The 13336-nt window shown below is 49.7% G+C and overlaps 1 protein-coding gene across 2 annotated transcripts in view; it reads left to right on the plus strand.

Annotated features, from left to right (window-relative positions):
• The first annotated feature begins 202 nt into the window (after positions 1-202).
• LOC137634262 (pleiotropic regulator 1-like) overlaps positions 203-13336 on the plus strand; it is a 64052-nt gene continuing 50918 nt past the window's right edge. The window contains exon 1 of one of the 2 annotated variants that reach the window (XM_068366545.1): positions 203-329. The gene's annotated coding sequence lies outside the window, so the exon portion shown is untranslated. The remainder of the gene's footprint in view (positions 330-13336) is intronic. The other variant, XM_068366546.1, reaches the window with a different exon arrangement.

The raw sequence follows: 13336 nt of genomic DNA on the forward strand, positions 1-13336 counted from the left end.
AGCAGCGTCGTGTGCAGCTATTGTAATGAAGATTGTTGCAGGAAAATGCACTACGATGAAAGATAGGAATAAGTATTTTAAAGAAGGAAATGGAAAATGCATGATTATCCATTATCATTTCAAGTACCTATTTAATAAAGTAGAAACGCACGAATTAAAACAAATTTATGTGAAAAATCGTTTATCCCCCAGTAGTGCTGACAAGTGACAAATTGGAAGAAGAAGAAGAAGAAATCACAACAAGCATAAACAACAGTACAGCAACTACAGCTGTGCTTGACTTTAACCCTCGTTGATATTGTTATATACCGTCAAGTAAAAATCTTAAGGTTTGTGCTCATTGCTATTTATTTATTAAAGTTGGCTTTAAGAATGTGTATGCTGTCTTATGAAAGTAAATCTTCTCGTTTCTTGCCGCCAACGAGGCCTTGGCTAGGGTAGGCCAGTTAAATTTACCGGTAATTTACCTTAAGGTAGAGGAGTGGCCTGGGCTAGAAGTAGAATAAGCCTAAATTATCATATCCAGTTTGCCAAGTGGTGTGTTTAGGTTACCACTCTATTGTGCACCATAGAATAACACTACCTATGTTTGGATCAGTCTTCGATTTCACCTCCATTTCCTTCCATTTTACTGTCCAACCTTTTTTGGTGAAGTTTTACATTAAGTTCTCACTGGGGGTCCCCCATTATCGGTGGATATATATATATATATATATATATATATATATATATATATATATATATATATATATATATATATATATATATATATATATTTCTGAAACTATTCATTTCTTACAGGAATGAGTGTCATTTTTGAAGAGAAGAGACCTTTTTGTATAGAAATAAAAGTAGTTTTTTCCCTAGGTTACATTACCCTGTAATACAGTACAATTATACCCCTTTTTAAACTTAAATGGTCTAGTGCCACTAACCCCTGCATCACCTTGGTGCTTAAGGGCCATCCTTATACTATCCGAGTATCCCATGGCACAAAATTAGAAATCCAATCGGCATAAGTTGCCAATAATTCCCAATAGATAACGGAATGGTTTTTCTGGCATATTTTCATGTGTTTTGAACAAATATAGTGATGATTATTGGCGCAAATCCATATTTGTGGAGTTAGGCATCGACTGTCTCAACTCCACAACCTATGGATTTCTGAGAAAAAAATCATCGTCAGATGCTTTCAAAACGCTTGAAAATATGCCAGGAAAACTAGTCTGTTATCGAATTTTACTGAGAAAACAATTACTCATGAAAGTGAAAACGCATTGACAACCATCGACACAAAAAGACATTGTTCGAATGCATGGGTCTTCGAGGACTTTGCCTTCAATGTTTTAGTATTTAGTAAGTAGCTAACTTAACCACACCTAACCTAAGCTAACAGAGTAAGAAACAGGTCACCAACCTAACCGTGGCAGCCCCCCCCCCCTTTGCAGGTAACATAAGACATTAATGAACAATCTTCAGGTAGAGCTGTACTGGTAGTACACTGTTCGAACACTGACAGATTTGAATTTGGCTTCAATTTTGAATTATATAATTATTATTATGTTAGTATTTATTTGTGCCTGTGGTTTATGGTATTCAAATTATTTTTTTTTTAATGTTCTAACCGATTGTGCATAGTATTTTGAGCTATCGAACAATGGCAACTTATGCAGTAATATCATCCAATCCAACTAATGTTTGGACACTTCTGGTGGGCTGTCCTGTTTTGTGTGAAAACACTATGCTCTACCGTTGAGGTTCAAAGTTAACAGTTGTGTTGCAAAACCATAGATCTATGGTGGGGAAAACATCAAAGGACTCATTAGGGATATGTTTAGAGCCAAAGACTGTGTTAATTGTTCTTAGATCACAAGAATTTCACGAATAAAGTGAGAAAATGTTAGTAAAAGCAAAATGTACAAGATTTTCATGGACCATACAATTCTAACAGCTCACCTTTACGAAAAATGTCATGCATCATAAAATGTTCGTCTTGAGTTATTTGTAGAATAGTACATACTCCCGCCAACTAGTTTTAGTAGATATAAATGGGGTGGTTGATTGCACGGTAACGTATGTAAAATTCTGGTGTGGGGTTACATTAGGTTAGGCAATATCTCTTGGATTCAGGTAAATGAAATTGAACCTCACATCCACTATGCCTCAAGTGACCAGTATCCGCTGATCTACAAATGCTCCTTTATTTCAAAATATGTTGTAGATGTGACAGTATTAAAGCATATTTTGGGAAAATATTTTAGCAAAATCTGGTAAGAATTCAAACTTGCAGTAGTTCTGCACAGCATTTTTATCAAAGTAGGCCTAGTTACCAGCACATTTCTATCAACCTCCCCTGAGGCTCAAATTGCTCTGTCCCCGAAACTGGCTCAATATTAACTTTAAGCCCCCCCCCCCAAAAAAAAAAAAAAATTCCTATACAAATTCAAAACCTCGTCATCTCATAATAAGAGTATGCTTTTAGCTTGGCTGGAACTTCAGCAGTTAAGATTTATAACGAGGGGTCAGTAGTTGCTGGCCAGTGCACTGAGTAGCCACTCTGTTTTCAGCTGCCGGAGAATACAGACATACTTCCTGTGGAGGCAATTGTCTGTTTTAATTTTTTGTGTGTTCTTTTAGTTTATGGTTAGCAGGTTGTTGTGTGGAAGGGAATTTAAGGAAGTAAAAAATTGTTGCAGTTTTCCCGATAACTATAGCAGACTAACAGAGTCTGTGTGACCTGTAGGTATACGTATTTTGTTTCTATTAACAACATTCCTGTTGCTGTTTATATCATTGCTAGGGTGTTGTACTGATGACGATGGCATCGTAACTTATGAAGGAATGAAATGTCGTTGCACGCCATCAGTGGAAGGAGGACTTCAAGTTACTCTTCACCTCTACTTCTCCTTTGTCTCTTAGTGCTAACAGCAGAAGAAATAAGGACGTCACTGTTCTTTTTTCTCTTTTTAGACGTTTAGTACATCAAGATTGATTGATAAAAGTTCTCTCCCCATGGGAGAGACATTGTTACCTAATCTTTCCCCGAGGATTAAGATAGAGACACCGAGAGTACACGATAATTTACGCGCTCCCATTAGCAAGCTACTACGCAGAAACATGCTTCTAAAGGAGCACCATCTCCTCGGCTTGCAATTACTGTCATCTCTCCTTTTTGTGATCTCATGCTCCTAGAGTAGAGCCATCTTACCTGATTGTACTCTTTTGATCTCTATTATGCATTAGCATGCTACTATGTGCTTGTGTGCTCCTCAAGGAGTGCCACCTCATTTGTTAGTAATCGCACGCTCATATAGGAACGCCATCCCACATGTTTGCAATCGCTCACGCATACAACAGCGTTCCCTCTTATGTTTGCAATCGCTTTCTCCTACTTCTGTGCCGCGCCACCTCACCTGTTCTTAAAGCAGCGCCACCTCCTGTTCATGATCGCATGCATCTATGGGAGCACCATCTCATATGCTCGTGATGGAATATATCAAAGGAAGCCCCACTTCACCTGCTCACGATCGAATGCGCGCCACCTCACCTGATCACAATTGTGCTTGAACTTAATTGCTCACAAGGGCATGCCCCTACTCAAGTGCCACCTCACCTCTTCTCGCTAGTGCTGCCATTTATTGAATGTACAGTATAGGATTAAAATGCGTGAGCACACCCAAAGAGGGGAAGTGTCAGTGTACTTGTACTCATTCATTGAGCTTCAAGCATTCACATACTGTAATTGCGGGCTCCTGTCTTATTTGCGGACCTGTTGGCATGTGATCTTCTGATCTCGAGTACTGTACTACGCCACTTTCTCGATCCCCCATTTGACGCACTTTTCCGTTCTTGATGTCACACCTCATTGCGCTCAAGTGTGTTATCCTGCTGGCACGCGATCTCCAGATCAAGAATGTTTTACTGTTTGCACGTGCCTTTTTAGAAAGCTAACTCATTGTTCCCATACTAACAAATTCTCTGTTATTTATGTGGATATTCTTTCAGCGGCAGCCGGAGGTAGCATTAAGGTGGCAACCCTGCTTAACTGCTTAGCGGGTAGCTAGGGTGTGGCTGGGCGGTACCCAGCTGCCTCTATACTGAATATACTCACACATCAGTGAGAGGCGTCACTTTTTCTCTTGTCTCGGTAGAGATCGGACGTGTCCGCTCTCCTTTCGACTGTCATTGGACTTTTTTATTTTTGTTTTCTCTTTACAGGTTTGCGTGTTCTTCTGCTATCGTCTTCACCATGCGAACGTGTCCAGGGCGAGAGGGTGTCGCGTGCGGGACCTTCATGTCGTCGTTAGAGACCGACCCACACTCTCTGGGTCCTACGTGCCGAGGGCATCGTTGCGAGCAGGTTTCCCCCTGCACAAAGTGTAGGGAATGGTCTGCCTCCAAATGGGAGAAGTTTGGGTGGCATAGGAAGAAGAAGGCTAAGCACAATTGTTCTCCCTCGGGCGAGCGGTTCGCGTTCTTCTTCTTCTCGCTCCCCCAAATCTCTCTCAAAAGCTCCTTCTCATGCATGCTCTCACGAGGGACGAGCAAATAGGAGGGTAGATCGACGGCAGAAAAAGCTCCCAGATCACCTCCACCCCGATCGCGTGCTGAAGGCCAAGCTCCTGCTGACTCTTATGTGGCGAACTTGCCCTTCACGCCAGTGAAGGACAAGGAAGTCATTATAAAGAAGCAGAAAAGGCGGATAGAGGCGTAACTCCACCTCACGCCTACATCATCCATCCTAAGACGAGTAGGGACATAGGCTCGCCCAGGAAGATTATGATCCATCCCTTCAACCGTCGAGACATTGAGGTAGTGCCTCCCGATAAGGTTCCGGTTTCTGTTCCTCTTCCAGAGAAGGAGCCTCCAGCTCCCACTGCCAAGGCTTTGTCTAAGTCCTTGAAGGCCTCACAGGTTCCCCCTCCTAAGACCGTGGAAGAATGCCCCATGCGTAGGGAATCGAAGGACTCCAAGACAAAACCGAAGAACGCCACAGCAAGGGAAGCTATGGAGTCGTGAGGTCCAGACATGGTCCCCAGTGGCGGGCCCATCCACGGTTTCAGTTGACGACCCTGACCGGCTCTGTACGAGAGCCTGGAGGTGGATGACCCCTTAGACTTGGAGGATGAGAATCTTCCAAAAGCTGCCAGTCCGAATTATCATTCCTAACGAGAAAAAGGAATTGGAACATACCTTTTGGCAGGTCCTCGCCTGTATGAGGGCCACTAACAGGCTATCTGCTCCTGGTTCCACCATCCAGAAAGGGAAGGAAATGGTGCTTGATGCCATCTTTGAAAATTCTTAATAATTTTCTTTTATTTTTTTTTTTTTCACAAAAATTATCCTTGATTAAAAAAAAAAAACTTCCTGTGTGCATGTTGTTTAGTTATCTTTGCCTTTAGAGTTGTCCTGGTGGTGAAGTTATAATACTTCACATTTGCTTCATAACTACATGGAATTATGCGATTATGATGGCGAGTTAATTACATAGGACAAAAAGAACTCATCATTTAGAAATGAATGTATGTTACAGTCATTAAGGAATTTCATGTTATCAGTTCTAAAGAATATATCTGCAGGTGGCAATACTGGTTTTATCAGAAGCAAGACATTTGGACTTGTCAAAATTAATGTGAAAAGGACAGAAATGTTTGTCATTGTAAATTAGGGCATTGAATCATACCTGTATTTAGTATTTTTTTTTAGATCATCGCCAAATTTTGAACAGCATAATGAAGACATACTTTATCGATCAATTAATTACCTAAAGCACAAATAGACGACAACTGAATTCTTGTAGTTAGGGATACATTTGGTTGATTTCATGAATTGTGAAGCATGGTTACTTTTGTCAGTATCAGAAGTCAGAGAGACTTTTGTAAGCAGCCCACAATGCCAAGTATTTTATAGTCAGAAGATCTTACCGAGTATTAGTCTATCACCCTGTATTTCAATATTTTATTGGTTCCTAAAGGAATACTTTTATCAGTTATCAAAGTTTGATTTGTTCCGTAACCGAAATACAAACCACGCTATTTACATTGGGTTTACCTTTTAGCGTAGCTGAAATGACGAGTCAATAGTTTTTAACGAGGGTTAATTACCCCTGCGCTAGTTAGCGGGGGTAGGGAAAGGGATAGCTTGCTACCCCTCCCCCCTCCACACACCGGTTATTTGCTTCACTTCACTTTTGGCTCCGGCGATGAACAGACGTGTCTGTCCATCGTCCTCGTTGACAGCCTTTAATCTTTTTCTGCTTTCTCTTTCAGTTTGTGTGTGTGTGTTAGAAGTTGACCACCTTTATGATTACTATGCGTACGTGTCCTGGAGTTGCCGGCCACCCTTGTGGTACTTTTATGTCGGCCGTGGACACTGATCCTCACACCCTTTGCCCACAGTGTCGGGGCCGCCGGTGTGATCAGGAAAATAAGTGTAGTGAGTGCAGGGAGTGGTCTGCCTCCCAGTGGGAGAGGTTTGGCCGCCGGCGTAAGAAGAAGTCCAAGAGAGACCGTTCTCCTTCCGGTGTTACCTTGAAGGAGGAAGGTTCTAGGGACTCTTCTTTCGCCGCCCAAACCTCCTCCGAAGCTCCCCCTCGTTCGGTTCCTAAGGAGAGTCGGCCGAGTGGGAGCGCAGGCCCTAGTTCTGTTTCCCGACCTTGGGTTGGGGGAGAGGGTGTCGCCTCCCATAGCGGGGCGGTTCCTCCTCCTCCCCCGGGGGAGGTTATTGATGAATCTTTGTCTAACGATCTTTTTCAGATTTGGGCTTCCCTGGGGCTTAAGGGCTTGCCCTCCAGGGTTGCCCTAATTGACCTTGTCCAGTTGGGGGCCGCCGTTAAGCAGTCGCCGGTGATAGCAGAGGTAGATCCTCTGTCTATCGTCGACGTCTTGGTGGCAGAGCCTTCTGATGGGGCGGGGCAATCCTCTGCAGGTGCAATTGTGGATGTCGGTGCTGACGGCTCTCCTCCCCCTTCCGTACATCCTTCGAAGGGGGAAGGGAGTCCTACGGGCTCTTCTGCTGTCCAGCTTCCCTCAAGGGGAGTGCTTTGACTGAGACTCCCCTTCGGAAGACTGATGGTCCTGACGATCTTCCTCGTGGCCGCCTTCGCGGTAAGGTTCACCGTCCGCTGCGTCGCAAGGGCCTCCCGTCTCCTTATAAGGGTGCTAAGAGGCGCCTTTTTGGATCTTCTCCTTCTTCCTCCGAAGGGGACTCTCCTCGCCGTAAACAGCCTGCAGCTCCAGCTTCATTAGACCTCTCTGGGGATCGGTCTCCTACGCCTTCCAGACCTTCAACTTCTGGTGCAGATGTTTAGCAACCTGACCTCGTCACCCGACGGGCAACGGTTCCTTCGGGGCAAAGGGATTCTTCCCTTACGCGTGCAGTGTTAGCGCACAGGCGCTCTCCTGCTCGTCAGCGATCTCCTGTTCGCCAGCGCTCTCCTGATGTTCGCCCCTCTTCTCACCAGCGCTCTCCTGAGGACATCCTTCAACCTGTTGTTCCTGAAAAGCGCTCAGCGCGCCAGTGTTCCCCTGCTCGCCCTTCTGCAGTGTTAGCGCACAGGCGCTCTTCTGACCGTCAGCGCTCTCCTGTTCGTCAGCGCTCTTCTGAGGACCATCGCCCTTCTGCTCGTCAGCGCTCCCCTGTGGTCTCCGAATATCCTGCAGTTCCTGTTGTGCGCCCTGCGCGCCATCAGTCTCCTGAGCGCCCTCGTGATCCTCAGCTTGTTCCTGCACAACCAGCGCGGGTTTCTAAAACACACGTTCGCCCACGCGCTTCCTGTTCCTATTCCTGTTCGTGAACGTTCGCCTTTGCGCCCCGCGCCAACTGTTCCTTCACAGGATTCCACGCGTCGCCCTCTTGCTCGCCAGCGATCACAGATGATTCAACAATCGTCTGCTCGTCAGTGTTCTCCTACACGCCAGCGATCACCTGAACATCGGCGATCTTCAGATCGCTCGCGTGACCTATCGCCTGCGCACATGCCTTCTCCAACGCGCCGTCGCCCAGAGGATCTGGAAGGACATGGCTCTCCCTCTGTTAGCTCGTCCTCGCGCGGTCGTTCGCCTGCGCTACCTACGCGCTATCGCTCGCCAATGCGCCATCGCTTGCCTGCGCGCCAGCGTTCACCAGCGCACCACCGATTGCCTGCTCGCAATCGCTCTCCCACGCGCTACAGGTCTCCTGACCAACGTCGCCAGCGATCTTTGGAGCGTTCTCGCTTTCCCGCGCGACAACGCGTTCCCTCGCCGACGCGCCAACGCATTCGTTCACTGGCTCGCCCACGCGCTCGTTCGCTTGTACGCCCACTCACCTCCGCGCCCGCGCGACCACCGTTCGCGCCGAATCGTGACAGCAGCAGGAACGCGCGTCACCAGACCGCGCTCGGGATCGCCTCCACCAAAGCGCAGGACCATTGTGTAGGACAGGGATGACACTTCAGAGAGGTCAGTGCATGTTTCTTCCCCCCTTCCTTTTCAGGCAGGTCCAGTGGTGTCCACTCCGAAGGATCGCCCGATCCCTTTCCCTCCAGCGGGGATTTCGGACTCTGTTTCCATGGAGCGACAGACTTGGTTTGGTCCTCTGATGCGGGCGTTAGTGAGGGTTATGAAGCCAGCACTCGCCGATCAGGGGAACAAACCAACGACTGCCTCACCTCCGCTGAAGAGAAAGAGAGGAGTGGACTTCGTGGTGACTTCCCCCAGGGAGAAGTTGGTACCTAAGAGGTCGGTCGGGAAGGCCCCATCCCCTTCACAGCCGTTTTCTCCTTCTCCTGTGGACGAGGCTTTTCCGTCCTCGGGTGAGTCCAGTGAGGCGATAGTCTCCCCCTCGGCACCAAGGGGGGGAGCCTTCTCTTCATGGAGGAGAATCGTCTCACGCGGAAGGGGCTCTCCGAACCTCTTTGTTGGGATCCTGTATCCCTCCCAGGAGGGAACCCAAGGACTCCAAGACCATCCCGAAATCGTCTTCAAGGATTCGCCAGGAACCCGCTGCTCCTCGGGGGAACGTCCACACTTCGCCCCAGGAAGAGATTCCGGGGACGGGAGACTTAGCTGCCAGCCCACAAGGAGGAGACCAGCAGGAATCTGAACATGCTTTCTGGCAGGTCCTGAGCCTGATGAGGCAACTCAACGGGTTCATGGATCCCGTTATCGCCCCCAGAGAAGGCAAGGACACGGTCCTGGACCAAGTGTTCGATGTTCAGAAGGCCCCTAAGACCAGTGCGGTTCTGCCCTGGTCTCAGGAACTAAAGAGTGCCAGAGCCAGGGCCAATGCCCAGCTCGCGATTCTTGCCTCCTCCAGTCGTTCCTCTGCCGGGAACAAACTCATCCCACCTCCTCGTCTCCAGCAGAGGAGATATTTTGAGATCTTGGGTGAGTCTAGTCTCGCTCTTCCTCTCCATCACTCCGTGGAAGAGCTGGCTAAGGGAGTTCCCCTAGAGAAGCTCTCCTCCCGGCAGGTGACGTTCTCGGCGTCGGAGATCCTGAGCCATGAGAAGGTCGCGAAGTGCGCCATGCAGGCCACTTCGTGGCTGGATATATGGCTAGAAACTCTGGGCATCCTATTGCGCTCCGAGGACTTGTCTAAGGAGACCAATAGGAAGGCCCTGGAGACCTTCTTGCTCTCGGGCACCCGCTCCATCGAGTTCCTGGCGCACCAGGTCACCACCCTGTGGGCCAACACGGTGTTAAAGCGGCGCGATGCGGTGACCGAGAGGTTCCATCCGAAGGTCCCCGCCGTGGATGTCTGTAGGCTCAGACATGCTTCCCTCCTTGGGGAGAATCTGTTGGAGCCACAGGATATGGAGCGTACGGCTGAGAGGTGGAGGAAATCTAGCACGGACTCCCTCCTCCATAAGGGCCCTTACAGCTCGGCCCTATAAGCCTCCAGCTCCGCAGCAACAGCAGCAGCAGCCTCGTAAGGCACCGAAGCAGGCACTGGCAGCTAAGAAAGTGGTGTCTAAGCCCCAGCCCTTTCCAGCCAAGGTCAAGAGGGGCGGTAAGTCCTCCAGGGGAGGTAAGACTCCTAGAGGGAGCGGCCGCGGCCGCAAACCTTAGGAGTGGCAGTCCCCCCGCGTGTCCACCTGTGGGGGGATGCCTTCAACGTTACGTGCACAGGTGGCAGCAACACGGGGCCGATGCTTGGACAGTTTCAGTGATCGGCCAAGGCTATCGCGTCCCGTTCATAACATCTCAACCTCCCCTGACAGCGAATCCAGTGTCGTTGAGCTCCTATGCCACGGGATCGGCAAAGGGGCTGGCCCTTCGGGAGGAAGTCGAGACCATGCTCAAGAAGGGTGCTCTCCAGGAGGTCGTCAACGGCTCCCCAGGCTTCTTCAGTCGACTCTTTCTTGTAAAGAAGGCGTCTGGAGGCTGGAGACCTGTCATCGACCTCTCGGCCCTGAACGGGTTTGTCAAGCAAACTCGGTTCAGCATGGAGACAGCGGACACGGTCAGACTTGCGGTGAGACCTCTAGACTTCATGTGCACACTGGATCTAAAGGACGCGTACTTCCAGATCCCAATCCATCCGTCTTCCAGGAAGTATTTGAGATTCTGCCTAGACGACAAGATCTACCAGTTCAAGGTGCTGTGTTTCGGTCTCTCCACAGCTCCTCAGGTGTTCACCAGAGTGTCCACCCTGATTTCATCTTGGGCGCACAGGAACGGCATTCGTCTCCTTCGCTATCTGGACGACTGGCTGATCCTAGCAGACTCGGAGTCGACCCTTCTTCGGCACCGAGACAGGATTCTAGGTCTTTGCCAGGATCTGGGGATCGTGGTAAACCTCGAGAAGTCCTCTCTGCAGCCGTCCCAACGACTGGTTTATCTAGGCATGCTGATAGACACCAATCTCCACAAAGCCTTTCCATCAGACGACAGGATAGCAAGGCTGAGGAGGGTGGCGGAACCCTTCCTCAGGCGAGAAGAGCTTCCCGCCCAATCGTGGTTGCGTCTCTTAGGTCACCTGTCCTCCCTGGCTCGTCTGGTTCCAAACAGCCGCCTCAGGATGAGATCCCTGCAGTGGCGGCTCAAATCCCGGTGGAATCAAGGATCCGATTCCCCGGACGTTCAGGTCCCGATAGGATCTTTGGAACGGACGGACTTGCGGTGGTGGCTGGTCGACGAGAACCTTCGAAAGGGAGTGAGTCTTCTCGTCCTCCCCCCGGAATTGACACTGTTTTCGGACGCGTCAAAAGAAGGGTGGGGGCCGCACGTTCTGAACCAGAGGACCTCAGGCCTTTAGTCAGAATCAGAAAAGTGCCTGCACATCAACCTGCTAGAGTTGAAGGCCGTCTTTCTGGCTCTTCAACAGTTCCAACGGACCCTGGCGGGTCATTCCTTGGTGGTGATGAGCGACAACACCATGGTATTGGCTTATATCAACAAGCAGGGAGGCACTTTTTCGCAGCAGCTATCCCATCTTGCAGTAGAGATTCTGAGGTGGACCGAAGTCCACTCGATAACACTATCAGCTCGCTTCATTCCTGGCAAGAGGAATATGCTCGCCGACAGTCTGAGCAGGGCCTCGCAGATAGTGAGTACCGAGTGGTCTTTGGATCCTCAGATAGCCAACAAAGTCTTGACTTTGTGGGGTTCCCCGTCCGTGGACCTGTTCGCGACAGCGTTGAACTTCAAGCTGCCCCTATGCTGCTCCCCAGTCCCGGACCCCAAGGCTCCCTGGCAAGATGCTTTCCAGCAACGGTGGGACAACATCGACGTGTACGCCTTCCCTCCACCGTTCTGTCTGATGAGAAGGGTGCTCAACAGGACCAGACTATTGGTCAACTGTCCGATGACTCTGGTAGCTCCGCTATGGCATCACGCGGAATGGTTCCCGGACCTTCTGCAGCTCCTGACGGAGCTCCCGAGGGAGCTTCCTCCACGACACGAGCTTCTCAGACAACCCCATTCCAACGTCCCTCACAAGGCCGTGGCCTCGCTTCGGCTTCACGCCTGGAGACTATCCAGCGTCTCCTCACGGAGAGAGGCTTTTCGCAGCAGGTTGCGGAGAGAATGTCTCAGCACCTGCGAAGGTCCTCTGAGGGAGTCTACCAGGCGAAGTGGAGAGTCTTTTGTGGTTGGTGTCATGGGAGGGTATCTCTCCACTCGATGCCACTATTCCAGCAATAGCGGAGTTCCTCGTTTATATGCGGGAGGAAATGCGCCTTTCTGTCTCGGCAGTGAAAGGCTATCGCTCAGCCTTAAGCTTGGCCTTCAGGCTGAAAGGCGTGGACATTTCTTCCTCGCTAGAACTTTCTCTACTGATACGTAGCTATGAGCTTACCTGCCCCCAGTCGGAAGTGAGACCTCCTCCTTGGAACGTGGTTCGGGTCCTCAGGGCTCTTAAGAGACCTCCCTTCGAACCATTACGCCAGGCCTCCGATCGCCACCTGTCTTGGAAGACGGCTTTCCTGCTCGCTTTGGCTTCGGCCAAGCGGGTTAGCGAACTTCATGGTCTCTCGTACGACATCGCCCATTCAAGGGGATGGGGGGAGGTAACGTTCAGGTTCGTCCCTGAGTTTGTGGTCAAGACTCAGAATCCGGGAGTGCCGGATCCTCGGTTCGACTCTTTCAGGATCGCGAGTCTCCGCTCTGTAACAAGCGACCCAGACCAGCTGCTACTATGTCCAGTGAGGTGTCTGAGGTACTACTTGAAGAGAACGGCTGCAGTCCCTCCTCAAGTGCGAGCATTGTTTGTGAGCACAGGCAGGACGAAGAGGAGGGTCACCAGGAACACCATCTCAGCTTGGATTCGAAGGGTTATCCACCACGCCTTGAATCCAGACCCTCCTCCATCACGTCGCCCTAGGGCACACGATGTCAGGGGTGTTGCTACGTCCCTGGCCTTCAAGAGAAACTTCTCTGTGACACAGGTGCTTCAAGCTGGGGTCTGGAAGCGTCAGACGACCTTCACAGCCCACTACCTGCAGGACGTGACCCACAGGAGCCTCGATACGGTCTCTATCGGCCCTGTGGTGTCTGCACAACAGCTGGTCTAACCTCAGGCTCCTTTATGGACAAGTAGCAGTAGGTTGAGGGCGTTGTTACCCGGTTTTAGTCTGCGTGAATGAAAGAGTATGTCTGACCCTTACTTCTTTCTTCATTCTCCCCTCTCTTGGGGAAGTAGCATCCTGGTCCTCGCATAGCTGACCTCGACCTCTGCAGGTAACCCATGCTTCTTTGTGCTCCTAGTATTAAGCTTAATACTGTTGCGTCCCCCATACCCTGACGAGGTGGTATTGAGAACGTCCTATCCTAGATTCCTATCTAAAGGTCTCAAGGTCAACTTCATAGAACGAGTCACACTTTCCTCCACACACAACTTATGTAGGCCACTC

This window comes from Palaemon carinicauda, chromosome 44, assembly GCF_036898095.1.
Source record: "Palaemon carinicauda isolate YSFRI2023 chromosome 44, ASM3689809v2, whole genome shotgun sequence".
Lineage (NCBI taxonomy): Eukaryota > Metazoa > Arthropoda > Malacostraca > Decapoda > Palaemonidae > Palaemon > Palaemon carinicauda.